Source organism: Eptatretus burgeri, chromosome 16 (assembly GCF_056783735.1).
Source record: "Eptatretus burgeri isolate ZD-2024b chromosome 16, Ebu_testis_v1, whole genome shotgun sequence".
In the NCBI taxonomy this organism is placed as follows: domain Eukaryota; kingdom Metazoa; phylum Chordata; class Myxini; order Myxiniformes; family Myxinidae; genus Eptatretus; species Eptatretus burgeri.
Window position 1 is genome coordinate 15,999,987 of NC_140976.1, and position 26,004 is coordinate 16,025,990.

Genomic DNA, 26,004 nt, shown 5'->3' on the forward strand with positions numbered 1-26,004 from the left:
GTGGTGGTAATCATGGCGGTTGGTCCAAATTAAAGATAGTAAAAGAAAAACGGCTATCCTGAAGAGTCGCAGCACGCATAAATGACATGTATTCCCACTAGACAACGGGTTTGGGCCTAACTACACATGTACTTACCGAGATACCTCACCTAAGGGACCTGAATGGTGGTTTGCGAATTTGGTAACCACAACACTACCCCTCCTTTTTACAGACTCGTCCCGAGTCGTCAAATTTTCGTGTGCCATCATGTGTAGTTTTACCTAGTACATTTTACCTACGGATCCCTGAGTGCGACATTCATGGTATTCGTGTCCCCAAAATAAATAACCTGAGGGCTGCGTAACTATCTAAACAAACTCACTCACACGGACGACTTAAATAAAATTGCCGGCGCTAAGACATACATGCCGGGGGCGCACTCATATTTACAGTACATCTTAACCTTAACTTACAAATTTTACACTAAACCATGGCCCAGGATCATTGAACTCTGCAAAGAAAAGCAGTTAGCAGGGAGCCAGGCTGCCCGCATGCAGTCTCTGGCTCAAACAATGCAGGTGACAGGGAACGTGGCTGGCTGCTCACACGCAGTCCAAGGCCTTCCTTTTCAAACTGAACGCAGTGAACCACAATGGTGCATGGGCTGCACAAACGTAGTCTCCGTGCCAGCTCAAGTGGCACACGCAATGAGCACAACGAATGGATGCATGAACACAAACACGGTGCACGGGCCGCCACTGCAGGCCCGTGTTGTAGCTGCCAACGGGGCAGTTCTCGCAGCTTGCAAACTGTTGCTTTTACGATCCTGGCGCACATGGCAATGAACAGGGGGGGGGGGCAAAGCAAAATTTGAACGGGGCTGGTGAACGTGGGCAGTGGGCATGGCATGGCAAAGGCAGCAGGCAAACACAGCCCGCAGAAGAAGGCCGCTGCAGGCAAACACAGCCGGCAGATGAACTGGCCGGCACAGGCCTTGAAGAAAAACAGCCAGCAGATGAACTGGCCGGCACAGGCCTTGCAGAAAAACAGCCAGCCGGCAGACGATCCAGCCGGCACAGGCCTTGCAGCTAAGCAGCTGCAGATGAAGCTGGCCAGCCTTTGCCGTTCAGTGGAGGTTGGTGGAGGGAGTGCGGTGGTGCTGGCCACTTGGACCTACCTACCTGTCTCCTCCCAACCTATCGCCTTTGCCTGTCACTGTACATACCCACTCCCTTAATTTGTCAAACCCCAATTTAGCCCCAACTTAATTTTTTTCTGTTGTTTTTATTTTTACTCCCCCACTATAAATCGTCCCTAACCCCTTTATCGTCCTTGTTCGGCTAACCTATCCTGTCACCTAGCCTACTCCCAACCCCTACGTTCCCTTCCCGGAGGGGAACAAGGGAGAGCTAACGTCCTGTGTCGAGGCCCAACGAAGCCTCAGAATGGCCTCCCCAGAGTTCGGCGATCTATAACCAAAGTGGGTCCAGCGGCCCACAACGACAGCGAGGGGATGGATGGTGCGGAGGGGTACACTTCCTAATCTACCCTATCCATTTAACTGTTAAACTACCCTGGGGCTTTCAACAAGCGCCTCTCGCTTAAAGTATTGGTTCTAACAACCCAGATTCCGTCGCCTGTGTTGGTGTCCTCACAATTTCGGGCCTCGCCCCCAATTTTCTCTCCGTGCCCTCACACGGTCTCCTGGCTGGGACACGTGGCTCCCTTTGGCAGGCACGACCCTCTGCCGAATCTCCCGCTATGGCACCCCCCGGGCACTACACTGCCTCCGAGCCTACCAGCTCCCTAACACTGGGGAGTGCCCCCCATGGCACCTCCCCTGAAACGCACACGTGGCAGGCCGGCCTCCCGGGCCCCTTTCCGAGGGTCACCCGTGCCCACAACACTGCCCACGCGGCTAATGGCGCCCCGGGCCCCCGCACCAAGCAGGCGCACCCGTGCCCACTACTCTATCCCGGCCCCCCATGGGCCCATGGCCTACCGCGGCCGACTAGCCTGGTGTCCGGGGTACCCACTCAGCGATACTCACCTTTCGCAGCCACGCTCCCAAGCCCGTCAACAGGGCTCCTGCACCCCTCCAAACGGGTTTCGAGCCTACACACCCACCAACAACAAAACGACTTCCATTTTTCAATTTGACTAACCCCCTAACTCACTTTATACTGACCCCGGGGTCCCTTGGGCGGGAGTCACTCCTCCCCCCAATCACTCATCGCACCATGCATTCCCCATTCACTCCATACACACAGACCCGCTGGCCTCACTCACTCATCAAGCACATGCTTCCACTTCACTCACCAACTCTTCAACACACACACCACTGAACTCTGCCATCCTTCTAACTACATCCCCTAACTAACTCGTGCTCCCACGTCGTCCCTTAAACTACAGCACGTTCCATTTAACACTACGTAGCTAAGCTACGTCCCCTCTACACACTCACCAGTCTGTCACGGTCTCCAAATCAATCATTTTATTTCCCAACCTAAATCTGGCTACAATCCCTCTAACTAATCCATTCCACGGACTCCATGAGGACTTACCCCTGCCCCATGGAGTCGGTCTAACTAAGCTAACCCTTCCCCCTAACTAGTTTTCATCCTGTGCCCAGGGTAGGGGGGTCTTCCACCCCTTGCCCAGGAATCCTGTACACCCGAAAGTGAAGCTTGCTCTTTTTTTTTTTTCATGCGCAGCACCTGCGCGGCAACTCAGAGCTCGCGCACTTTACACCTGCCCGTGACGTCATGCAGCTGCACGTGTTCCTCGTCCCTCCTTGGACGGTACCATCCGGCAGAGATACCCCTCCTGCCGGATTCCAACCACACGTGCAGCCATGACGTCACCGTGCGCATAAAAAAAAACACAAGCCCCACGTCTCGAGGGGTTCCCCACGCGAACAAATGTGCTTTTCCCGTTGGAGCTTAACACACACGATCGCGTGGAGAACCCGTCCGGTCCAAATCCGTTTACCTGCCTAAACTTTGTCCGTCCGCGGGATCGGCAAATCCACCGCGTGCGTTTCCGGACCGGGACTTCACTCTCGCAAGCGAGCACGTGGCGGTCTCGTGCGTTGCACAGCACGGACCGCGTGCTCACTGCTGGGTGAACCCGGCACGGTCCGCGAAACAACTACAGCCGCTACTCGGCTTTCTTGACTCGCATGTCGCCGTCGTCGTCTCCATTCCACACACGCACTCCTGCGTGTTACGACGTACACAGTCCACTCCATGACATTCACACGGGGAGACGCGGCTGCGTGCTCCCGCATGCCAACCGACATCTCCCTCACATACCGCTCTCTCACACACACGGTCTCCCTTGCACACAGCGACCTGGCACACGGCCGTTCACTCACGCGTGCGGGGGCACTCACCCGCGGTGCCTCACTCGCACTCCGTGCCTCATCCACACACGCGGGGGAACTCACCCGTGGTGCCTCATCCACACACCGTCCCTCGCTCACACACGCGAGGGCACTCACCCGCAGTGCCTCATTCACACACACGGCGACACTCACACACGGTGCCTCATCCACACACGGCGTGCTGGGAAGCACGTACCCTGGCACCATCGCCACCACACCACTCACACACGGGGTCGCTTCCACACACGGGGACGCACTCACACCTTGCACCACACACACAGGGACAACCACACTGGGGATTCGTGTCCCCACAAGGGTCTCCGGGGCCTCTATACCCCCCAAGCTTTCCGTGCACCCGTTCGCAGCACTCGCCCCCTCAACCTCGCAAAGCACGACCGAACTCACCTGGTCGTGACTCGCCTCAAGGGGGCATACTCCCTCCCCTCGTTCCTGGAGGAGGCCATCCAGCTGCTCGCACCGGGTCCCTGCACGCTCCGCGAGCTCACCCCCATTATCCTCCACTACCTCCGTGTGTGTGTGTGCGCGTCACTTACCCCGTCCTCACCGTGCAGTCTTTCCTCTATTTTTTCTATCTCCCGTGTCTCTGCCAACTCTTCACCCTTTACCTCCCTTGTCTCAACTATTATTTCCTTTGTCACGGCCTTCATGCCCGCCTGCAGGCATCGGCCCATGTTCTGCGTCTCACCCCGTAGCTTTTTCATTTCTTCCTTCATGTGCTGTGTATTCGCATCCATCGTCGTTTTCACTTCATTTGTATTTGTATCCATCTTTTTGTTCATTTGTTGTGTATTCGCATCCATCTTTTGTGTATTCGCATCCATCGTCGTTTTCACTTCATTCATTTGCTTGCTCATGTCTTTCATTTCGTTTTTCATATTCGCATCCATTTTTTCGATCATTTTCGCATTCATCTTTTCGTTCATTGCCGCCAGCATGGCGCATAGCTGGGCCATGTCGGATGCACTCAGCTGAGCCGTTTCAGCAAGGGTTGGGGAAGGGTTTTGGTGGAGAGGGGGGGGGAGGTGTCATACACTGCGGCCGCTGCCGCACCCATTTCGGGCTCTGGGTTCAGTTGGGCGAGTCCGTGTTCCTGCACAATCAACATTTCCTGCTCGGGGATTCCATCCTGGACCATGGATTCTACACATTCTACATCCATTTCTAATACCCCCGGCTCCCGCTCGCCTTGAGACGCCATCTTGCTTCTCTTAAAGGGTTAATTTCGCTCGCTCGTAATTTGGAGGGAATCGGGGGTCGCTTCTCTCACCCCTGGACCGATTCCCGTGAATTTAGCCGGAGACAGGAGAGCCTGTTTTCCTGTTCTCCGATACCAGTGCCGCGAGGAGGGCGATGAATTTGTATCCCACTCCTGACACCAGTGTTGCTGATTCGCGCCCGCCGGCGTGCTGACGGCCACGTAACTCGAATCGCGGCACGTCGCCCACCGGACGGACAATCCAGTCGTGACCCTCTCGGACTAACGCCGGGAACCAGTCACGGGTGGACCTTTCGGTCTCACCGCGATCGAGCCAATCAGCCCCCGCGTGGGATAGGGTTGCTCCCCAAATTCGACCTACCTAAGTACCCACGCGGAGGGTAGACCGGGCGATCGCACCTCGCCGCAGGTCGACTTCGGACACGGGCCACTTAAGCGACCCGTTCCGTACTATCAGAATAACCGAGCGGTGTTATCGTCGACCTCGACGGTTCGATTAATTATCGGGCGTATTCAGCCCACTACCAACCCTTTACGTGAAGCAAGATGGGGATTCAATAGAGGAAAAGACGAAGCGAAGCGGGAGAACAGTTCAATAATAAAGCACATTTATTCGCGGCACACGGGAAGCACACATTCAATTCCACCAAAAGCACACAGAAAAGACACAATTCAATTTACACAAAAAGCAAATGCAAAAGCGAAAACACAATGCAGAGCTAATACCGACTACCGAGCACACGGCAACACTTATACAATTCTACTTCACAGACGGCGCCGACAACACATACCCAAAACCAAGGAAAAGAAATACCCTCAAGGATGAGGCGGGCCTGAGGCCGAGACCGGGTCGGCCTACCCGTCTGGTGATGAGACGCGGAGCGGCGATGGCGCCTCAACTCTGCGGGCCTCGCGGACAGTGTCTGGTAGGGGGTGGGAAAGGGGCCCCCTTGGTCGCACTATCTCAGCGCGGGGGGAAACAGGAGGGGGTTGCTGATGCTCGGGGTATAGAGGATCTTTATTATCCCGCGACGAGCGTCTCCACCTCGGCCAGGTCGCGCTGTCGGCCTCCCTCGGGTGCAGCTCCCTGCACGACGCGAGCACCCCCTCGTCTGGTGTCGCCGCCTTTCCACAGCTCCGTCCCCTCCGTTCCGACTCCAACGCACACGACGAGCAGCTCCACCGCCCGCGAAGTCTTGACTCTCTGTTTCCGACTCTCCTACTCTCCTACTCTCCGCCTCTGGACTCTCCTACTCTCCTACTCTCCGCCTCTCCGCGCCTGGACTCCCCGACTCCTTTCTGACTGACGAACACGGTCCTTTTATCCCCCCGTAGCTTCGCCTTTGACCCCCTCCCTTTGACCTTTCACCTCGCACCCCATTGGCCCGAGAAAAAGTGGGCGTGAAGGCTTTTTGATCCATAAATTTGCATATATCGATCGTCCTGGAGGCGGGGCCAAATCGCCCCTCGCTCACCGATTGGACGGCAAAAAGTGGGCGTGTGTCGTTTTTGATCCGTTTTTGAAGCACAAAATCCGTGATTTTGTACACGCTGTTCGACGCGCGCCCTGCACGAGTCCAACACCGGTACCCACAGCGGGGCAAGAACGGTGGCGATGCTACGGTTGCGAGGTGTGACGGGAAGGTCGTGGCGGTTGTGGTGAAGCGGCGTTGTGGTTGGTGGTTGATGTTGTGATTGTGGTGGTAATCATGGCGGTTGGTCCAAATTAAAGATAGTAAAAGAAAAACGGCTATCCTGAAGAGTCGCAGCACGCATAAATGACATGTATTCCCACTAGACAACGGGTTTGGGCCTAACTACACATGTACTTACCGAGATACCTCACCTGAGGGACCTGAATGGTGGTTTGCGAATTTGGTAACCACAACAATATAAAGAGAAGAGAACTTGATAAGATCTTTGACTTAGGCGATTATTCGACTTATGCAAGTTCGATTTAGGCAAGGTTCACTGTACTAGTTTTTTTTTGAGTGGGGGGGGGGGGGTCGCCGACAAAAAGGGGGGGTACTCGAGCCGAGGGAGATTTTGGGAGAGATTTATTTAAAAAAAAAATCCCTACCTACCTACCCTATTTTTCAATGACCCGTTACGCCAATGCAACATTTTTTTTTTTTTGGCCTTATCGTGGGAGATGCCAATGATCCGAAATGCCTTGGTTTCCACAGCGTGAAGCCGAGAAAGGTGGGAGGCAGGAGCACCAGCCCAGAGGGGAGAGCAGTACTCCATCAGGCTGTGGACAAAAGCTTTATCTAATGAACATCCTTTACTACACGGCTAGTGTTGATGTAAACGCATTTTAACATGTTCATCAACGATCAGTATGTTTATCTTGAACCACCTTTGTTGTTGAAATCAAGAGTGACTCCCAAGAGGCTAAAAAGTGATTTACTGTTTTTTATTTATTTACTTATTCAACCCTCCAACATTTTATTTATTACCTCTACCACCGAAGATGAAGGAGGTGATGTTATCACACCTCTGTTACTTGCAAAATGGAAGATTTTTTTTCTTCAGTCGGTTTTGTTATTCTGTCTTGTCTTTCTGTCTGTTTATGGTTACAATTTTGAACTGATCTTCACGAAACTTCACCACATGGTAGAGTTTGTCATCAGGAAGAAGCCTATTGGTTTTGAGGTCAAAAGGTCAACATAGGCTAAATGTCAACAACTTAGGTGAGATTTCTAAGATCCTTAATTTTCATCCAATTGACTTGAAATTTGAAGAGCATTTATATTTCAGGTCACTGTATTCAATCACCAATTATTTTTGAGGTCAAATTTGTTTCATGGATTTTACAAGTATCGTGCTCTGTACGATGTCTTCTTGTTTGTTTGTCTGTGTGCAGGATATCTCAAAGTTGCCAACTGATCCGGATTAAATTTTGTAGACAGTTTTGGTGTGTGACAAGTGAGGACGAACTGATTACATTTTGATGAAGATCCGCATCCCACTACAATAATTTTTTAAGTGATTCTTCACCATTGAGAGATAGGGCTAAACAGATGTGCAGCATGATATCTCAAGTTGTCGACCGATTCGGATGAAACTTGGTGGACAGGTTGGGTGTGTGACCACGACAAATTGATTGGATTTTGGTGAAGATCCAAATCCAGATCCGACTACTGTGATTTTTAAAAGTGATTCTTTACCATTGAGAGATCAGGCTCAAAAACGATATGTTGCACTGTATATCAAAAAATATATTGGGCCCGATATGTTCTCGTGGTTCAGGCATTATGGGGTGGAGGTATGCACTCTTGTGAGTGCTCTTCTAGTTTATCTTGTGTTTCATGTCTAAATCGAGGTCCTTGCCTCCTGTTTTGCTGTCAACGGTTTTCATTGCCTTTCAATTGTGAAATAACTTTCTTCAGTTTGTTCCCTTCAGTTTGTTCTCTTCTCTCCAAGGAAAGGTGCTTGTGGTGAATTGAAGTTCCATTTGATGTAACTGTACTTTGTTCATTGATATTTTGTTAATCTATTAGTTTTTTTTATTTTTTTTTAATTTTTTTTTACAGGAGGTTCATGGAAGAGCAAGATAGAACTGATAGTGGGACAAACATCGTGGGAATAAATAAAGAGGAAAGGGGGGATGGGAGGAAACACAAATGAGCAAGTAAGATGGTTGGATTAGAAAGGGTTAATGGGAAAATATAGATCATGGATCAGAATTGGGGATGAAGAGACATGATGGAGCACTGCTTGGTTGAAGAGTGAGACACAACAACCTCTGGGGATTTGGTTCCATTGATTGGAGTTGTACGAGATAAGAGGTGATGTGTGCAGTCGACCTGGATTTTGGAAGTTGAAGTTGAAGGGCGTTCCTGGAAGAATACATATTTCATGAAGTTTCTGGGGAGAGTGAAAGGACTGAGAGCAGAGGGGGCAATGTTTGAGAATAAATGGTAGAAAACAGAGCCTAACCTCCCTTCAATTTGAGCACAACAAACCTTGTACTTTGGTCTCCTCATGGGAGATTACAAGAATTTTGAGACTATTCGATTCCACGGAATCCAGGAGAGACTGATGTGATGTTAAGGCACCAGCCTGTAGTACAAGCAGTACTCCATTTAGCTTTGGATGAAGGCCTTATAACCTGAGTAGCTCTGATTTTTTTTTTTTTTTCATCAACTCATCCTGGGCATTCTTTCAAAGAAACTTGCTCTCTCATGCACAGATTTATCCCATCTCGTCTTCAGTTGTCATACCCTTCCTCCCGCCCATGGTACACTGAAGCTTGTGGCGAGGCAGTTGTCCTGAAACAACTTGCTTTCACATCATGGAAGGCAAATCCAACTGAAGGTAATCTCAGTTCCTTCCACAAAGCTCGGAACTAGTGTGTGTCTATCCTCAGGAGAGCCGGAAACATTCTTCGAATATTAAGTGTGAACTCTCCAACCTGTCTCCCTCCTTAAAATACTGGTCGTGTCTCGTGTTTGTTCCCCCTCCACCCCTCCCCTTTCCTCAAATGGCCGCACAGCTGACACTGCACGTGAAAAGGCTGAATGCCTAAACTCCATGTTTGCTTCGAAATCTTGTCTCCCAAACCCATCACTTTCTACACCCACCTTACCCAGTCGCACCCAGCTGTCCCTGGACTCTGTGTCCTTTTCTGCTGACAAAGTGGAGAGCTTGCTGTCAAACCTCGACTCAGATTCTACAACCGGTCCAGACGGCATCATCCCACGTGTCCTATAAACCTGCTGCTCTGCTCTTGCTCACCCTCTCTCTGTTATATTCTCCCTCTCATTTGCTCAAGGTCATCTGCCATCTGCTTGAAATCAGCAAACATTACCACACTGCAAAGAAGTTGCAAAAACAGATCCCTGCAACTACAGAACAATCAGCCTTCTCCCAATCAGCAAGGTTATGGAATCCATCATCGCTTCAGACATTAAATCCTTCCTCTTCTCCAATGGCCTGATTTCCAATCATCTATTTGCATTCAGACCAGGTCACTTGACCCTGCACTTGCTGCTCTTGCTTTCCCAACAATGGATGAAGATCCTCAATGTCAGACATGAAATCAGAGCCATCTCTCAACATATCATGTGCTTTCGATACGGTCAGGCACCCTGCCCTGCTCACCAAACTCTCTTCCTGTTGCAGCCAACTTGTAGCCCTCAATGGAGTTATTTCACTCCCTCTTCCTCTCCAGGCTGGAGTTCCTCAAGGCAGTGTTCAGGGCCCTTTGCTTTTTCTGGTTTTCATCAATGATCTCTCTGACTCTGAAAAATCCTCTTTATCTCTTTGCTGATGACTCCACCATCTGCGTACCATCTATCATCCCTCAGATCGGCAAGCAGCAGCCTCTTCACTCTGCAGATCTAGATAAAATCACAAGCTGGTCCAACACTTGGAACGTGTCTTTCAATCCTGACAAATCTCACACTCTCACTATGTTTCTCCAAAAGGACGGTCTTGGAAAAAAAACCCCAATCTACTTTCTCAACAATCCTCTTGAAATCCTTTCATTCAAGCTTCTGTGTCTCACTTTCTGCCATGATCTTTCTTGGGAAAGCCACATTTCCAAGCTGGCCTCCAACGCCAGTCACCGACTGGGCATCCTCTGTCATGCAAAGTCTTTCCTTGGCACTACTGTGCTCCTGGCCACATACAAAGTTTTTGTCCACAGCCTGATGGGGTACTGATCTCCCCTTTGGGCTGGTGCTCCTGCCCTCTTACCTCTCACCTTTCTCTGCTTCATGCTGTGGAAACCAAGGCATTTGTGATCATTGGTATCTCCCACGATGAAGCTGAGTCTTTGGGTCTCTCACTCACTCACCGCAGACAGGTCGGTGGTCTTTCTGTCCTTTACTCTCTGGCCTCGCCTCCCAGCTCTGTCTGCTATATGTCCCCCACATATTTCCGCAGGGTGCTCAAGTTCTGTCAGTAACCCCCTTTTGGAAAAACTACCAAAAACAGGAATCACTGCTCACCTTCGCTCTTTCATTCCTCTTTTCCTGCCTTTGGAATAAACTCCCACACTTTCTTCAATCGCACTCTTCCCTCCAGGTCTTCAAAACAGCTGTTCATCACCATCTCTTATCTTCTCCCTTCCAAAACCACGATCTTTTCTACCCCCATTAATCCACCCAAAACCCATCTCCTTCAATGCCCTGCTTTCCTTCCTGAAAGTCCCTGTGGTGTCCATCTTGTTTACCCTGTGTACCCCACCCCATCCCTAACCCTTCCACAGATCTCCTAATGTGTCTGTTCCACACTGTTTTGTCCTTCCCTCTCCCGCCCCTCTTGTCTCCTGCTTCCCCTGTTGTACGTTTGGCGTGTTAGTTCTCATGCAAGTCTCGACATTGTATTCAAAAAATAGCAAAAACAAAAACAACCTTGGATCGACTGGGGATTCCCAGTCTGTATTTGGCTTTGGAGGCCAGCTTTACCATGTGGTCGACCTCGGAAAGGTCATGACAGATGGTGAGGCCGAGAATTTCAAGAGACTGATCCTCTTCCAGTGGATGACAAAGAAAATACCAAGTTGGGTTTGCTTGAGGATCCTTCTCAAGTGATGGTGTGAAGCAGAAAATTTTCCAGGATTGAAGTCCAGTAAACCCAAAATATCACGTGAGTTACTTTCCAAGTAAATGACACAATATTAAAAACTGCGATGGTTAATAGAAAGTGCCTATGGGAAATAGGGGTGAGGTTCCTGGGTTTCAAGAAAATATAGAGGAAGGTGGGTGGCAGCCAAAAATACACATTGCAATTGAAACAAGAAAGCATCTGAAAAATCCATAGCCCATCTGCTTTGTTTTCGGACTTCTTCAACTTCCATGTGCTAAATGGTACCTTTGACCTCTTGACCTCTTCACTTTTTGACTAAATTCTTAATTTGTTTTCTCCATATTCTCATAAGAAAGCTTTGTTGAAAATTTGACAAAAGCTCAAATGGTTCAAAAAGTTATGGCCTACACACAAACACAAACGTGATTGCAAAACCCCGGCTCCTGTTGTGCAGTGGACAGGTTAATGAGCATGCAAAATAAATATAAATTGGCTTCACGATGACATCTGCATTTTTGCAAATGAAACATGACTCCTCCCTTCTGCAATGTGTCTAAAAACCTCCACCACCACCACTTCTCCCCTATTATAACATAACCATTGTCCAGATACGTGAGGAGAGGGCAAGATAAGGCAGTGTAAGGGGAGGATCTGTTTGGACATAACCACTGTCTGCACACGTCAGGAGATAACCACCATCCGGATGACAGGTAAATTAAGGAGGGGAGGAGGAGATGGAGGAATAAGGAGGTAGGGACACTGTGGTTGGGTGTGGGAGTAAGGAGGGATGGGGGGGAGAGAGGAGGAGGAGGAGTAGTGGTGGTGGGGAAGGGAGAGAGGAGGAGGAGGAGTGGTGGTGGGGAAGAGAGAGAGAGAGAGAGGAGGAGCAGGAGTGGTGGTGGCGAAGGGAGAGAGGAGGAGGAGTGGTGGTGGCGAAGGGAGAGAGGAGGAGGAGTGGTGGTGGCGAAGGGAGAGAGGAGGAGGAGTGGTGGTGGGGAAGGGAGAGAGGAGGAGGAGTGGTGGTGGGGAAGGGAGAGAGGAGGAGGAGGAGTGGTGGTGGCGAAGGGAGAGAGGGGGCGGAGGAGTGGTGGTGGGGAAGGGAGACAGGAGGAGGAGGAGTGGTGGCGGGGAAGGGAGCGAGGAGGAGGAGGAGTGGTGGTGGGGAAGGGAGAGAGGAGGAGGAGGAGTGGTGGTGGGGAAGGGAGAGAGGAGGAGGAGGAGTGGTGGTGGGGAAGGGAGAGAGGAGGAGGAGGAGTGGTGGGGGGGAAGGGAGAGAGGAGGAGGAGGAGTGGTGGTGGGGAAGGGAGAGAGGAGGAGGAGGAGTGGTGGTGGGGAAGGGAGAGAGGAGGAGGAGGAGGAGTGGTGGGAAAGGGAGAGAGGAGGAGGAGGAGTGGTGGTGGGAAAGGGAGAGAGGAGGAGGAGGAGGAGGAGGAGTGGTGGTGGGGAAGGGAGAGAAGAAGAGGAGGAGGAGGAGGAGGAGTGGTGGGGAAGGGAGAGAGGAGGAGGAGGAGGAGGAGTGGTGGGGGAAGGGAGAGAGGAGGAGGAGGAGGAGGAGGAGTGGTGGTGGGGAAGGGAGAGAGGAGGAGGAGGAGGAGGAGTGGTGGTGGGGAAGGGAGAGAGGAGGAGGAGGAGGAGGAGGAGTGGTGGTGGGGAAGGGAGAGAGGAGGAGGAGGAGGAGGAGGAGTGGTGGTGGGGAAGGGAGAGAGGAGGAGGAGGAGGAGGAGTGGTGGTGGGGAAGGGAGGGAGGAGGAGGAGGAGGAGGAGTGGTGGTGGGGAAGGGAGAGAGGAGGAGGAGGAGGAGTGGTGGTGGGGAAGGGAGAGAGGAGGAGGAGGAGGAGTGGTGGTGGGGAAGGGAGAGAGGAGGAGGAGGAGTGGTGGTGGGGAAGGGAGAGAGGAGGAGGAGGAGGAGTGGTGGTGGGGAAGGGAGAGAGGAGGAGGAGGAGTGGTGGTGGGGAAGGGAGAGAGGAGGAGGAGGAGGAGTGGTGGTGGGAAGGGAGAGAGGAGGAGGAGGAGGAGGAGTGGTGGTGGGGAAGGGAGGGAGGAGGAGGAGGAGGAGGAGTGGTGGTGGGGAAGGGAGAGAGGAGGAGGAGGAGTGGTGGTGGGGAAGGGAGAGAGGAGGAGGAGCAGTGGTGACGGGGAAGGGAGAGAGGAGGAGGAGGAGTGGTGGTGGGGAAGGGAGAGAGGAGGAGGAGGAGTGGTGGTGGGGAAGGGAGAGAGGAGGAGGAGGAGTGGTGGTGGGGAAGGGAGAGAGGAGGAGGAGGAGTGGTGGTGGGGAAGGGAGAGAGGAGGAGGAGGAGGAGTGGTGGGAAAGGGAGAGAGGAGGAGGAGGAGTGGTGGTGGGAAAGGGAGAGAGGAGGAGGAGGAGGAGGAGTGGTGGTGGGGAAGGGAGAGAAGAAGAGGAGGAGGAGGAGGAGTGGTGGGGAAGGGAGAGAGGAGGAGGAGGAGGAGGAGTGGTGGGGAAGGGAGAGAGGAGGAGGAGGAGGAGGAGTGGTGGTGGGGAAGGGAGAGAGGAGGAGGAGGAGGAGGAGTGGTGGTGGGGAAGGGAGAGAGGAGGAGGAGGAGGAGGAGGAGTGGTGGTGGGGAAGGGAGAGAGGAGGAGGAGGAGGAGGAGGAGTGGTGGTGGGGAAGGGAGAGAGGAGGAGGAGGAGGAGGAGTGGTGGTGGGGAAGGGAGGGAGGAGGAGGAGGAGGAGGAGTGGTGGTGGGGAAGGGAGAGAGGAGGAGGAGGAGGAGTGGTGGTGGGGAAGGGAGAGAGGAGGAGGAGGAGGAGTGGTGGTGGGGAAGGGAGAGAGGAGGAGGAGGAGTGGTGGTGGGGAAGGGAGAGAGGAGGAGGAGGAGGAGTGGTGGTGGGGAAGGGAGAGAGGAGGAGGAGGAGGAGTGGGGGGGGGGAAGGGAGAGGGGAGGAGGAGGGGTGGTGGTGGGGAAGGGAGAGAGGAGGAGGAGGAGGAGTGGTGGTGGGGAAGGGAGAGAGGAGGAGGAGGAGTGGTGGTGGGGAAGGGAGAGAGGAGGAGGAGGAGTGGTGGTGGGGAAGGGAGAGAGGAGGAGGAGTGGTGGTGGGGAAGGGAGAGAGGAGGAGGAGGAGTGGTGGTGGGGAAGGGAGAGAGGAGGAGGAGTGGTGGTGGGGAAGGGAGAGAGGAGGAAGAGTAGTGGTGGGGGGGAGGGAGAGAGGAGGAGGAGTGGGGGGAGGGAGAGAGGAGGAGGAGTGGTGGTGGGGGGAAGGGAGAGGAGGAGGAGGAGTGGTGGTGGTGGGGGGGAAGGGAGAGGCGGAGGAGGGGTAGTGGTGGGGGGAATGGAGAGAGGAGGAGTGGTGGGGGGAATGGAGAGAGGAGGAGTGGTGGGGGGAATGGAGAGAGGAGGAGTGGTGGGGGAATGGAGAGAGGAGGAGTGGTGGGGGGAATGGAGAGAGGAGGAGTGGTGGTGGGGGGAAGGGAGAGAGGAGGAGTGGTGGGGGGAAGGGAGAGAGAGGAGGAGTGGTGGTGGGGGGAAGGGAGAGAGGAGGAGGAGTGGTGGTGGGGGGGAAGGGAGAGAGGAGGAGGAGTGGTGGGGGGGGATGGGAGAGAGGAGGAGTGGTGGTGGGGGGGATGGGAGAGAGGAGGAGTGGTGGTGGGGGGGATGGGAGAGAGGAGGAGTGGTGGTGGGGGGGATGGGAGAGAGGAGGAGTGGTGGGGGGATGGGAGAGAGGAGGAGTGGTGGTGGGGGGGGAGGGAGAGAGGAGTGGTGGTGGGGGGGAGGGAGAGAGGAGTGGTGGTGGGGGGGATGGGAGAGAGGAGGAGTGGTGGTGGGGGGGGATGGGAGAGGAGGAGTGGTGGTGGGGGGGATGGGAGAGAGGAGGAGTGGTGGTGGTGGGGGGGGAGGGAGAGAGGAGGAGTGGTGGTGGGGGGGAGGGAGAGAGGAGGAGTGGTGGTGGGGGGAGGGAGAGAGGAGGAGTGGTGGTGGGGGGGAGGGAGAGAGGAGGAGTGGTGGTGGGGGGGAAGGGAGAGAGGAGGGGGAGGAGGAGGAGGAGTGGTGGTGGGGGGAAGGGAGAGGAGGAGGAGGAGGGTTGGTGGGGGGAAGGGAGAGATGAGGAGGAGGAGGGGTGGTGGGGGGAAAGGGAGAGAGGAGGAGTGGTGGTGGTGGGGGAAGGGAGAGGAGGAGGAGGAGGGGTGGTGGTGGGGGGAAGGGAGAGGAGGAGGAGGAGGAGTGGTGGTGGGGGGAGGGAGAGAGGAGGAGTGGTGGTGGGGGGGAGGGAGAGAGGAGGAGTGGTGGTGGGGGGAGGGAGAGAGGAGGAGTGGTGGTGGGGGGGAGGGAGAGGAGGAGGAGTGGTGGGGGGGAGGGAGAGGAGGAGGAGTGGTGGGGGGAGGGAGAGAGGAGGAGGAGGGGTGGTGGGGGGGAGGGAGAGAGGAGGAGTGGTGGGGGGAGGGAGAGAGGAGGAGTGGTGGGGGGGATGGGAGAGAGGAGGAGTGGTGGGGGGGATGGGAGAGAGGAGGAGTGGTGGTGGGGGGGAAGGGAGAGAGGAGGAGGAGTGGTGGTGGGGGGGAAGGGAGAGAGGGAGGAGGAGTGGTGGTGGGGGGAAGGGAGAGGAGGAGGAGTGGTGGTGGGGGAAGGGAGAGAGGAGGAGGAGTGGTGGTGGGGGGAAGGGAGAGAGGAGGAGGAGTGTTGGTGGGGGGAAGGGAGAGAGGAGGAGGAGTGTTGGTGGGGGGAAGGGAGAGAGGAGGAGGAGTGGTGGTGGGGGGAAGGGAGAGGAGGGAGGGAGGAGGAGGAGTGGTGGTGGGGGGGGAAGGGAGAGGAGGAGGAGGAGGGGTGGTGGGGGGGAAGGGAGAGAGGAGGAGGAGGAGGGGTGGTGGGGGGAAGGGAGAGAGGAGGAGGAGGAGTGGTGGTGGGGGGGGAAGGGAGAGGAGGAGGAGGAGGGGTGGTGGGTGGGAAGGGAGAGAGGAGGAGGAGGAGGAGGAGTGGTGGTGGGGGGAAGGGAGAGGAGGAGGAGGAGGAGGGGTGGTGGTGGGGGGAAGGGAGAGAGGAGGAGGAGGAGGAGGAGGGGTGGTGGGGGGGAAGGGAGAGAGGAGGAGGAGGAGGGTGGTGGGGGGAAGGGAGAGAGGAGTGGTGGTGGGGGGAAGGGAGAGAGGAGGAGGAGGAGGAGTGGTGGTGGTGGGGAAGGGAGAGAGGAGGAGGAGTGGTGGTGGTGGGGGGAAGGGAGAGAGGAGGAGGTGTGGTGGTGGTGGGGGGAAGGGAGAGAGGAGGAGGTGTGGTGGTGGTGGGGGGAAGGGAGAGAGGAGGAGGTGTGGTGGTGGTGGGGGGAAGGGAGAGAGGAGGAGGAGTGGTGGTGGTGGGGGAAGGGAGAGAGGAGGAGTGGTGGTGGTGGGGGGAAGGGAGAGAGGAGGAGTGGTGGTGGTGGGGAAGGGAGAGAGGAGGAGGAGTGGTGGTGGTGGGGAAGGGAGAGAGGAGGAGTGGTGGTGGTGGGGGGGAAGGGAGAGAGGAGGAGTGGTGGTGGTGGGGGAAGGGAGAGAGGAGGAGTGGTGGTGGTGGGGGGAAGGGAGAGAGGAGGAGGAGTGGTGGTGGTGGGGGGAAGGGAGAGAGGAGGAGTGGTGGTGGTGGGGGGGAAGGGAGAGAGGAGGAGTGGTGGTGGTGGGGGAAGGGAGAGAGGAGGAGGAGTGGTGGTGGTGGGGGGAAGGGAGAGAGGAGGAGGAGTGGTGGTGGGGGGGGAAGGGAGAGAGGAGGAGGAGGAGTGGTGGTGGGGGGAAGGGAGAGAGGAGGAGTGGTGGTGGGGGGAAGGGAGAGAGGAGGAGGAGTGGTGGTGGGGGGAAGGGAGAGAGGAGGAGGAGTGGTGGTGGGGGGAAGGGAGAGAGGAGGAGGAGTGGTGGTGGGGGGGAAGGGAGAGAGGAGGAGGAGTGGTGGTGGGGGGAAGGGAGAGAGGAGGAGGAGTGGTGGTGGGGGGAAGGGAGAGAGGAGGAGGAGTGGTGGTGGGGGGGAAGGGAGAGAGGAGGAGGAGTGGTGGTGGGGGGAAGGGAGAGAGGAGGAGGAGTGTTGGTGGGGGGAAGGGAGAGAGGAGGAGGAGTGGTGGTGGGGGGAAGGGAGAGAGGAGGAGGAGTGGTGGTGGGGGAAGGGGAGAGGAGGAGGAGGAGTGGTGGTGGGGGGAAGGGAGAGAGGAGGAGGAGTGGTGGTGGGGGGAAGGGAGAGAGGAGGAGGAGTGGTGGTGGGGGGAAGGGAGAGAGGAGGAGGAGGAGGAGGAGTGGTGGTGGTGGGGGGAAGGGAGAGAGGAGGAGGAGTGGTGGTGGGGGGGGAAGGGAGAGAGGAGGAGGAGGAGTGGTGGTGGGGGGGAAGGGGGAGGAGGAGGAGGAGGAGGAGGAGTGGTGGTGGGGGGGGGAGGGAGAGGAGGAGGAGGAGGAGGAGGAGGAGGGGTGGTGGGGGAAGGGAGAGAGGAGGAGGCGGAGGAGGGGTGGTGGGGGAAAGGGAGAGAGGAGGAGTGGTGGTGGGGGGAAGGGAGAGGAGGAGGAGGAGGTGGTGGGGGGGAAGGGAGAGGAGGAGGATGAGGGGTGGTGGGGGGGAAGGGAGAGGAGGAGGAGGAGGGGTGGTGGGGGGGAAGGGAGAGAGGAGGAGGAGGAGGGGTGGTGGGGGGAAGGGAGAGAGGAGGAGGAGGGGTGGTGGGGGGGAAGGGAGAGAGGAGGAGGAGTGGTGGTGGGGGGAAGGGAGAGAGGAGTGGTGGTGGTGGGGGGGAAGGGAGAGAGGAGTGGTGGTGGTGGGGGGGGGGAGGGAGAGAGGAGTGGGGGTGGGGGGGGGGGGGAGGGAGAGAGGAGGAGGAGTGGTGGTGGGGGAGGGGAGAGAGGAGTGGTGGTGGTGGGGGGGGGAAGGGAGAGAGGAGTGGTGGTGGTGGGGGTGGGAAGGGAGAGAGGAGGAGGAGTGGTGGTGGGGGGGGGGAAGGAGAGAGGAGGAGGAGTGGTGGTGGGGGGGGGGAAGGGAGAAGGAGTGGTGGGGAAGGGAGAGAGGGGGAGGAGGAGGAGTGGTGGTGGTGGGGAAGGGAGAGAGGTGGAGTGGAGTGGATTCCAGCAGCTGTGACATCCAGTTTAATGACACACACATTGATGAATCACCCTGCCTGTGAAACACCGGGATGACAGTTTATCGCTAGGTTGGGATTCAAACCCAGGCTCGACAGCTTGAAGCGAGCGTGCATACTTCTTGGCTTTCCTATCTTGATGCTATCAAAACGTTTAATTTAATTTAATTTTATTGTATTTTTTATCTATGATGAAGTGATCACAGAACAACGTGGGGCCATCGCAGGCGAGTGTTCCCTGATCATTGTTCAATTTGATCGATATCCAGTATTCAGTAACGGGGAAAATGTTGAAGAGCACTCGCCTCGTGGCTTAAATGTCCCATGACACTCAAAAGTACTGAAATTGCATAAATATGTATTTCCTATAGGAGTTTTTCATCGTGATTTCTGATCTGACAATGTTTTTTCACAATACTCGTTCTGTAAAATGTAAAATAAAAAAAAACAAACCTCTTGGGGAACGCCCCTAAAAAGTCTGCCGAAATCCACTGAAAGAGTCGTAACCCACATGACGTCATCTCCAGAACAACAAAGGCTGCACGTAAATTACTCAGGTTGGTGGTCCACGTGATTGTATTGGCTTTCTGTGCGTTTCCACATTCGATTGGTCGACTCAAACGCTTCGTTCATTCCTGCTTCAAAAAAATCAAACATTTGGTTTTGAATAATGGATGACATGGATTTTGATTTGTTTGGTAGCGACAGTGAGTGTGAGAGAAATGAAGGATTTTGGTCTGAATCAGATGGAGAATTGTCGGATAACGTAGTCGTGGGAGGTGAAGTTCAGGCAGCTGGAAATGGAATACTGTCTTACCAGTTCGAGCCCGAAGCAGAACAAGCAGAGGAAACTGGCAATGAAATTCCTGGCATTCATGATGATCGGGAGGACATCGAAGGAAGACTTGGCAATAATAACTGGTTAGACAAAATCCTATTCGTAGTTCAATAATGTAAATTCGACTTGCATACTGCTTGATATCAGAAATATTTTAGTGAGGTGACGTGACCAGTGTAGCGGAGCGGGCATGTTGCTCCAGGGCGAATGAATCGCAAGCAAGGCCAGCCCATGTCATCGGCCATATCTCTCCGCGCATAAAACGAAGCAATCTCGCTGTCCGGATACGATGAAAACTTGTGTGCAGAACACACCTTGCAACACAATTGTCTAGAGTAGTCCGATAAGTCTGACGTTCTGTTCCATTTTTATTTATTTTATTCCTACTGTCGTCATGTAGCACCTGTGGAAAACAATGAAGAAAATAGAATAATAAAAAAAAGCTACAGCACGTTAGATTTATCGGGCTAGTCGGACGGACGACAGATTTATCGGACTAGTCTAGACTCTAGAGTTGATAAATAACTTGTATTAGCATGTACACAATGTATAAGTCAAATGCGTAAGAGTCCCGAGGCTATGAGGCCGTGTAATTGGACAGATAAATTTGTCTTTCATAGTTGTGCTAACATGTTTTTCCCTGTTCATTTATTACAGCATTTTGGCTAATTGTTAATGAATAGCAAGCCAATGGAAGCAGTACCTTCACTTTAGAATAAACCCATGTATGTTGAGTGCAGCCATACCTGGCTTGCATGTATGTGGAATCGTACCTATCCCAGCAGGCTGGTTTCAACGAACAACCCAATAAGCTGCAAAATGTGGGTGCAGGTTTTTTACATTGCTACAGCACGGTGACATCGCGCTGTTGTATAATTGGCTATTCTGTCCTGTGTCTTCTGTCACGTAATCTGTCACACTTGCGTATGTCCCTTTGATCTGAGGGCTATAAATAGAAATTTGTCCAACGTCACAACTCTTCCCATCATGCATGCTAATTTGATTTTAAAATTATCTCCTTGCGCCTTGAAATGATGCAATATTAATCTTTGGTATTTTACTTGTATGTCCCTGTAAGTTTCTTTTTTAATGGAAAGGTTCAACAGTCACATTTTATATTTTGTGGACATGGTATAGCCCTTTATTGCGCATACATGTATTGGATTTGTACACGACTACGACAACGTAGTAAAGGGATAAATAATTGCCTCGTGATTGTTGTGCATACACGGCTCAGAAGCAGAATTTCTTTTCCACTAAACAATCACAGGAATTAAGACGATCAGTGAGAAAGCAAACACATGTGCACAATGCATTTATACGGTGCCGACGTCTAATCAATCCACTCTGTACGAGTCGCGTTCTGGAGATGATGTCAACGGTCACGTGACCTGCGGTTAGCTGAATTCAACTTTTTTGAGGGGCGGGGCACAGCAAGTTGTGAAAAGCACTACAAATGTTCGAAATACTGGTCTAATTATCCCATTGTTGATTTAAAAAAAAAAAAGAAACATGGGTGATTTCTTCATTAGGAAGGTCAAGTTAATATATAAATAACCAGAAAATTTTGAGTGTCATGGGACCTTCAAGCACTCGAACAAAATGATTGATGAGGAACGGCTTGCTTGGCATGTGATTGGCAATCACCGAGCTGTCATATTAAACACACACCTCCCGGCGATACCCAAAATATCAAATATATCCGAATTTGACAAATGAGCACTTTTTTTTATTCAGCAGTCGGAACTGCTGCAAAGTTTGATTGTGGAGCTTAAATTTTGTAACTTGGCATAGTTTAAGAGATTCTCGAGTTTATGGCATGTGCGGAAATTATATGAAACTATGAACGTTGGCATCTCCGGGCGTTTATAATCATTGCAATGTACCCAGTGATTCGTAGCTTTGATCAGACATTCAATAATATGAGTGAGGAAGTGGGGTGGGGGGGGGGGGGAAATCACTATCATTAATAAATCGCTGTGGCCTGTTCCAAGTCAAGGCATGGTTGAGTAGGCCATAAAACATGGTGGCTTCAGACCCCAGCGAGGTAAGTCAGGATGTTCCTTTGGACCCCATGGAGAGTGTGGTGGCTGAGAATGCGCCTGAAAAAAAGTTTATAATTAAATAAGGCTGTTAATTATCTCTAAAAGGGGTGTTTTGATTAACCCAAACACCCAATTTTCACTGATGCACTCCCTTGGAGTTCCCTTCGTATGCATGCAAAGTTTCAGGCAGCTCGGTTTCATGGTTTTGGAGTTATGGAGGAGAGATGTACTCTGACACATGCACACGTACATGGACCTTTGTTGGTATAGATGTTGTATTTATCAAACCTGTGTCTCATCATTTCCAGATCAGCAGAGATGCAGCTCATTAAATTAATCTCCGTGCCGATGAATTGCCGCTTGGCTTCCATCTTGGATTAGGACCCTGGCGAGGTGCCCGAATGACCACCCAGAATTCCATTTGAACCAAGTGTAGGCGAAGAAAGGCCTTATTCCAGTTTGCAGCGTCCATGCAATTTAGCCAGCACGACAGCTGTTATTTTGTATCTTGTTTACTTGGTGTGTTTGTGGTGTGTGTTGTAGTGTCTATCCTCCAACTATTAATTTGCAATTTGTCACTGCCTTTGACAGTAATACAATTTTTTTTTATTGTGTAACCTCGGCATCAAAAAGCTGCATATATCAAACAAACAGTTTCAAATGGAGCACCTTACCGCCATTAGAGCATTTAAATTGCATTTGATGTGGCAATAAATGCTGTTGTTGCTCTCAGCTTGCCAGCTCGATGACTGAAGACGCCGTTTACATTTTTGCCTACCTCATTTAAAATCCCTTGTGGGCACAGGCAACTTGCAGTGCATCTCAAAGGATAATGAATGTAGGATAGTTTATTAATGTAATTAGGCAATTCACAATCACTTGAGAGTGGCAATTCCATGGAATTTACATGGGACATGAGATTGTGAATGGGGATCTGAAGCTATTTTGATAATTGTCTCTTGGGATATATCTCATTGCTACTGGGAATGTGAATGGAGTAGAAGGAGAAGTTTGGAAGCTGGGAAAGTAGGTTGTGAGAATGTTGGTGGATGTGAAGTTGGTAATTGCATAATATTAAAGTGGACATGAGAGGGGACAGAGTTAAATGTTCCACCATTTTAATGAAGCAAGAATGCCCTCTTCCTTTGAAGGATGGGGAGAAAGGGGGGAGGGGAAGACAGAGTTGGGGGGGGGGTGAGGGGTGGTGGACAGTGGGAAATCAAAACGAAGACCAATTACTGCACCATCGTTCCAAGAAGGAAGTCAGACATAAACTCGCACTGCACCGCACCACACACACACACACACACACACACACACACACACACACACACACACACACACACACACACACACACACACACACACACACACACACACACACACACACACACACACACACACACACACACACACACACACACACACACACACACACACACACACACACACACACACACACACACACACACTCGTAGCCAAAAGTATTGACACCTTTGCACTTTTTTAAAAAAACCACACCATTTCTTCCAGAAAATGTTGAAATTGTACAATCTTTTGGAATCCACATTTGTATTTCTTTGGTTTACAGTGGAACAAAACAAAAAAAAACTGAAAATAATGATTAAATTTTCTTGGCTTATTCCTTAGCTTATTCCACACAGAAATCCTAAAATGGCCCAGACAATATTATTGGCTCCTTTTAGAAGTTGTTAGAAATACTGAGATTTCAAGCAGGTGATTCTCCTTCAATTTGGAATTAAACTCACCTGTGATGAGCTACAGGTGCATGCAATATATAAAAATCACTCGTTCAACCAGTTTGAATCGAGAAAAGAAGTCATTCTGCTATTTTGTGTCACTATGTACCGCAATGAGCATGGAGAAAAGAAAGAAAACCAGAGAATTGTCTGAAGAGGTCAGACACAAGATTGTAGCCAAACATGGACAATCTCAAGGCTACAAGTCCATCTCCAAAGACCTTGATATTCCTGTGTCCACCGTACACAATGTTATCAGGAAGTTTAAGGCCCATGGCACTGTCGCCAACCTGCCTGGACGTGGCCACAAGAGAAAACTTGATCAAATATTGCAGCGAAGGATTGTTCAAATGGTGGAGAAAGCACGTCGATCAACTGCCAAACAGATTCAAGCTGACCTTCAGGTACAACGTATGACAGTTTTAACTCACACTATCCATTGCCAACTCGATGAAAGGGGGTTCTATGGTAGGAGACCCAAGAGGACCCCACTGCTGAGAGACATAAGAAAGCCCAACTGGAGTTTGCTAAAACGCACACGAACAAGCCAAAATCCTTCTCGGAGAATGTCCTGTGGACAGATGAGGCCAAAGTAGAGCTTTTGATAAAGCACATCATCTCTATGTTTACAGAAAACTAAATGAAGAGTTCAAAAAAGAACACCTTCCCGACAGTCAAACATGGAGGAGGTTCATTGATGTTTTGGGGTTGCTGTGCTGCCTCTGGCACTGGATGCCGTGAATGTGTGCATGAAATCAGGAGATTATCAAGGCATTTTGGAGCGCAATATTCAACCTAGTGTCAGAAAGCTGGGTCTCTGTTGAAGGTCATGGGTCTTGCAGCAGGACAATGACCCCAAACACACTTCAAAAAGCACCCAGGAATGGTTCAAGATAAAATGCTAGACTGTTCTGAAGTGTCCAGCAATGAGTCCAGATCTAAATCCCATTGAACACTTGTGGGAAGATCTGAAAGCAGCAGTTGGGAGAAGGCACCCTTCAAATATGGGAGAACTGGAGCAGTTTTCACAAGAAGAGTGGACCAAACTACCAGTCGAGAGGTGTAGGAAGCTCATTCATGGCTATAGGAAGTGCTTGACCAGTTATTTTGTTCAAAAGCTGTGCTATCCAATATTAAGTCGAGGGTGTCAATAATTTTGTCAATGCCATTTCTTTTTATTTTCTGATTTTAAAGGATATATTAAGTTCTGAATCAAAAACAAAGGTTCTGTAATGTTAACAGTAAAATATAGAATTGTGGAGACAAAATACTTTCGTCAATTTCAACTTATTTTTCGAGAAAATTGTGAGTTATTTGAAAAAAGTGCAAGCGTGCCAATATTTTTGGCCATGACTGAAAAACACACAAACACAGATATATTATGTACTGTTAAGTACTTATAAAAGCTATTTTAGTTGTGGGATAAAGTTGTAACCTCAACTTACAAGCAATTTCAATGGACCCGCATCCTCAAAGTTGTGTTCAGAGTTGGTCAACACAGCAATGCAATATCCTTTGTTCAAACTTGTTTAATTATTACTTTTATTTAAAGTATTACCACATAATAACTTTAATCATACACCACTTTATATTTTAATATATTAAGCGAAAAACACTTTACCTTGTCGGCATGTCCATTACACAGCACCTCCATCGAACCATAGACTCAAACTGTCATTCAAATATTCAAACTGTCATTAACAACAGATTTTAACATGCAGCACTGCGTATCTTAAGGCCCAGTCACACCTTGACGTTTTAGCCAGCAATGGTAACGTATTAAAATGTATGTAAAACGCTGGCTTACGTTGAACTTTTGATGTTTTTTTTTAAAGATTCGGACGTATTCATAACGAGTTGGTCGTATGCATAACATATTAGTAACGGACACAGAACGTTTCGTTGTGTTATAGCTAACTTATACCAACGAATGCTGAGCCTGTTGCCGGCCTTCCCAACCTATGCCCAACGATAGTCTAACTTATGCATAGCGCGCTGCACGCATCGCCGACGATGACGTGACGTAGCTTATTAAAAGGTTGCCGCACAACGATTCAAATCATAACCGCCGCAGAAATGGAAGTGTCAACATCGCAGTCACACCTTGGCGATCTTGCCAGCGTATGCCGACCTCTGAAAAATGCGTCTAAAACGCTGGCGCACGTCGAATACGGTATGGGTAAGTTTGGTATGCGTGAATAAAATGCTAAAGTACGCTATCATACGTCGTATTAAGTGGAGTACGTATTGTAATTATAAACGTGTTAAACATTTTACGACGTACTTGCCGTGTGACACACGCTCCGCATGCGATGGGAACAAGTTGTACGCACGATATGCGAACGTTGGCACACGTCGCCAAAAGTTACTTGTAAGGTGCTCATAAGTCGAAACACTCAAGGTAATGGTTAGCGTCAGTGTTCCAGACTCCGTTTTTTATTTATTTATTTATTTTCTTCGGCATGACGGTGAAGTCGACACTTCGATTTCTAGTGCGGTTATGATTTAAATCGTTGAGCGGCAGCCTTTTAATAATATTATATTATAACCGCACTAGAAATCGAAGTGTCGACATCACCGTCATACCGAAGAAGAAGAAAAAAAAAAAAACCCTGGTAGTCTGGAACACTGACACTAACCATTACCTTGACGTGTTTCGACTTATGAGTACCTTACAAGTAACGTGTGTCGACATGTGTCAACGATCGCGTAACGTGCCTACAACACGTTACTCATAGGTTAGAAATAAGTTTCGGGTACGCTAAACATTACCTCGACGTGTTTCGACTTTTGAGTAACTTACAAGTAATGTGTGTCAACGATCGCGTAACGTGGCTACAACTTATGGCCAGCGTTATGCGGAACGTGTGAGTCATACGCTGTCATAAGTCTTAAAATTTCAAGCATGGAAAATTTGAGGACAACCGAAAAGTACGTTTAAAGCCAGCGTACTACGACGTATGGCAGTGTTTTTCAGCGTGCTCTCAATGTTGTCAAAACTTACCCATAACGTATTCGACGTTACCAGCGTTTTACACAAATTTTCCAAAAATCGGCATAAGCTGGCTAAAACGTGAAGGTGTGACTGGGCCTTTAGCAACCACCAATAAATTGTTTTAATGCTTATTGATGATGTATTTTATAAATAGTACTTATTTATTGTATTTTTATTAAATCTCAATACCTTCATTATTTAA

The 26,004-nt window shown here is 51.2% G+C and overlaps 1 protein-coding gene across 8 annotated transcripts in view; it reads left to right on the forward strand.

Moving 5' to 3' along the window:
* Positions 1-26,004, forward strand: part of LOC147010601 (CTP synthase 2-like) — a 125,652-nt gene that overhangs the window by 11,200 nt on the left and 88,448 nt on the right. Inside the window, exon 2 of one of the 8 annotated variants that reach the window (XM_085859245.1) lies at positions 6,789-6,908. The exons of the other annotated variants lie outside the window; for them this stretch is intronic. The gene's annotated coding sequence lies outside the window, so the exon portion shown is untranslated. The remainder of the gene's footprint in view (positions 1-6,788; positions 6,909-26,004) is intronic. 8 annotated transcript variants of the gene reach the window in all.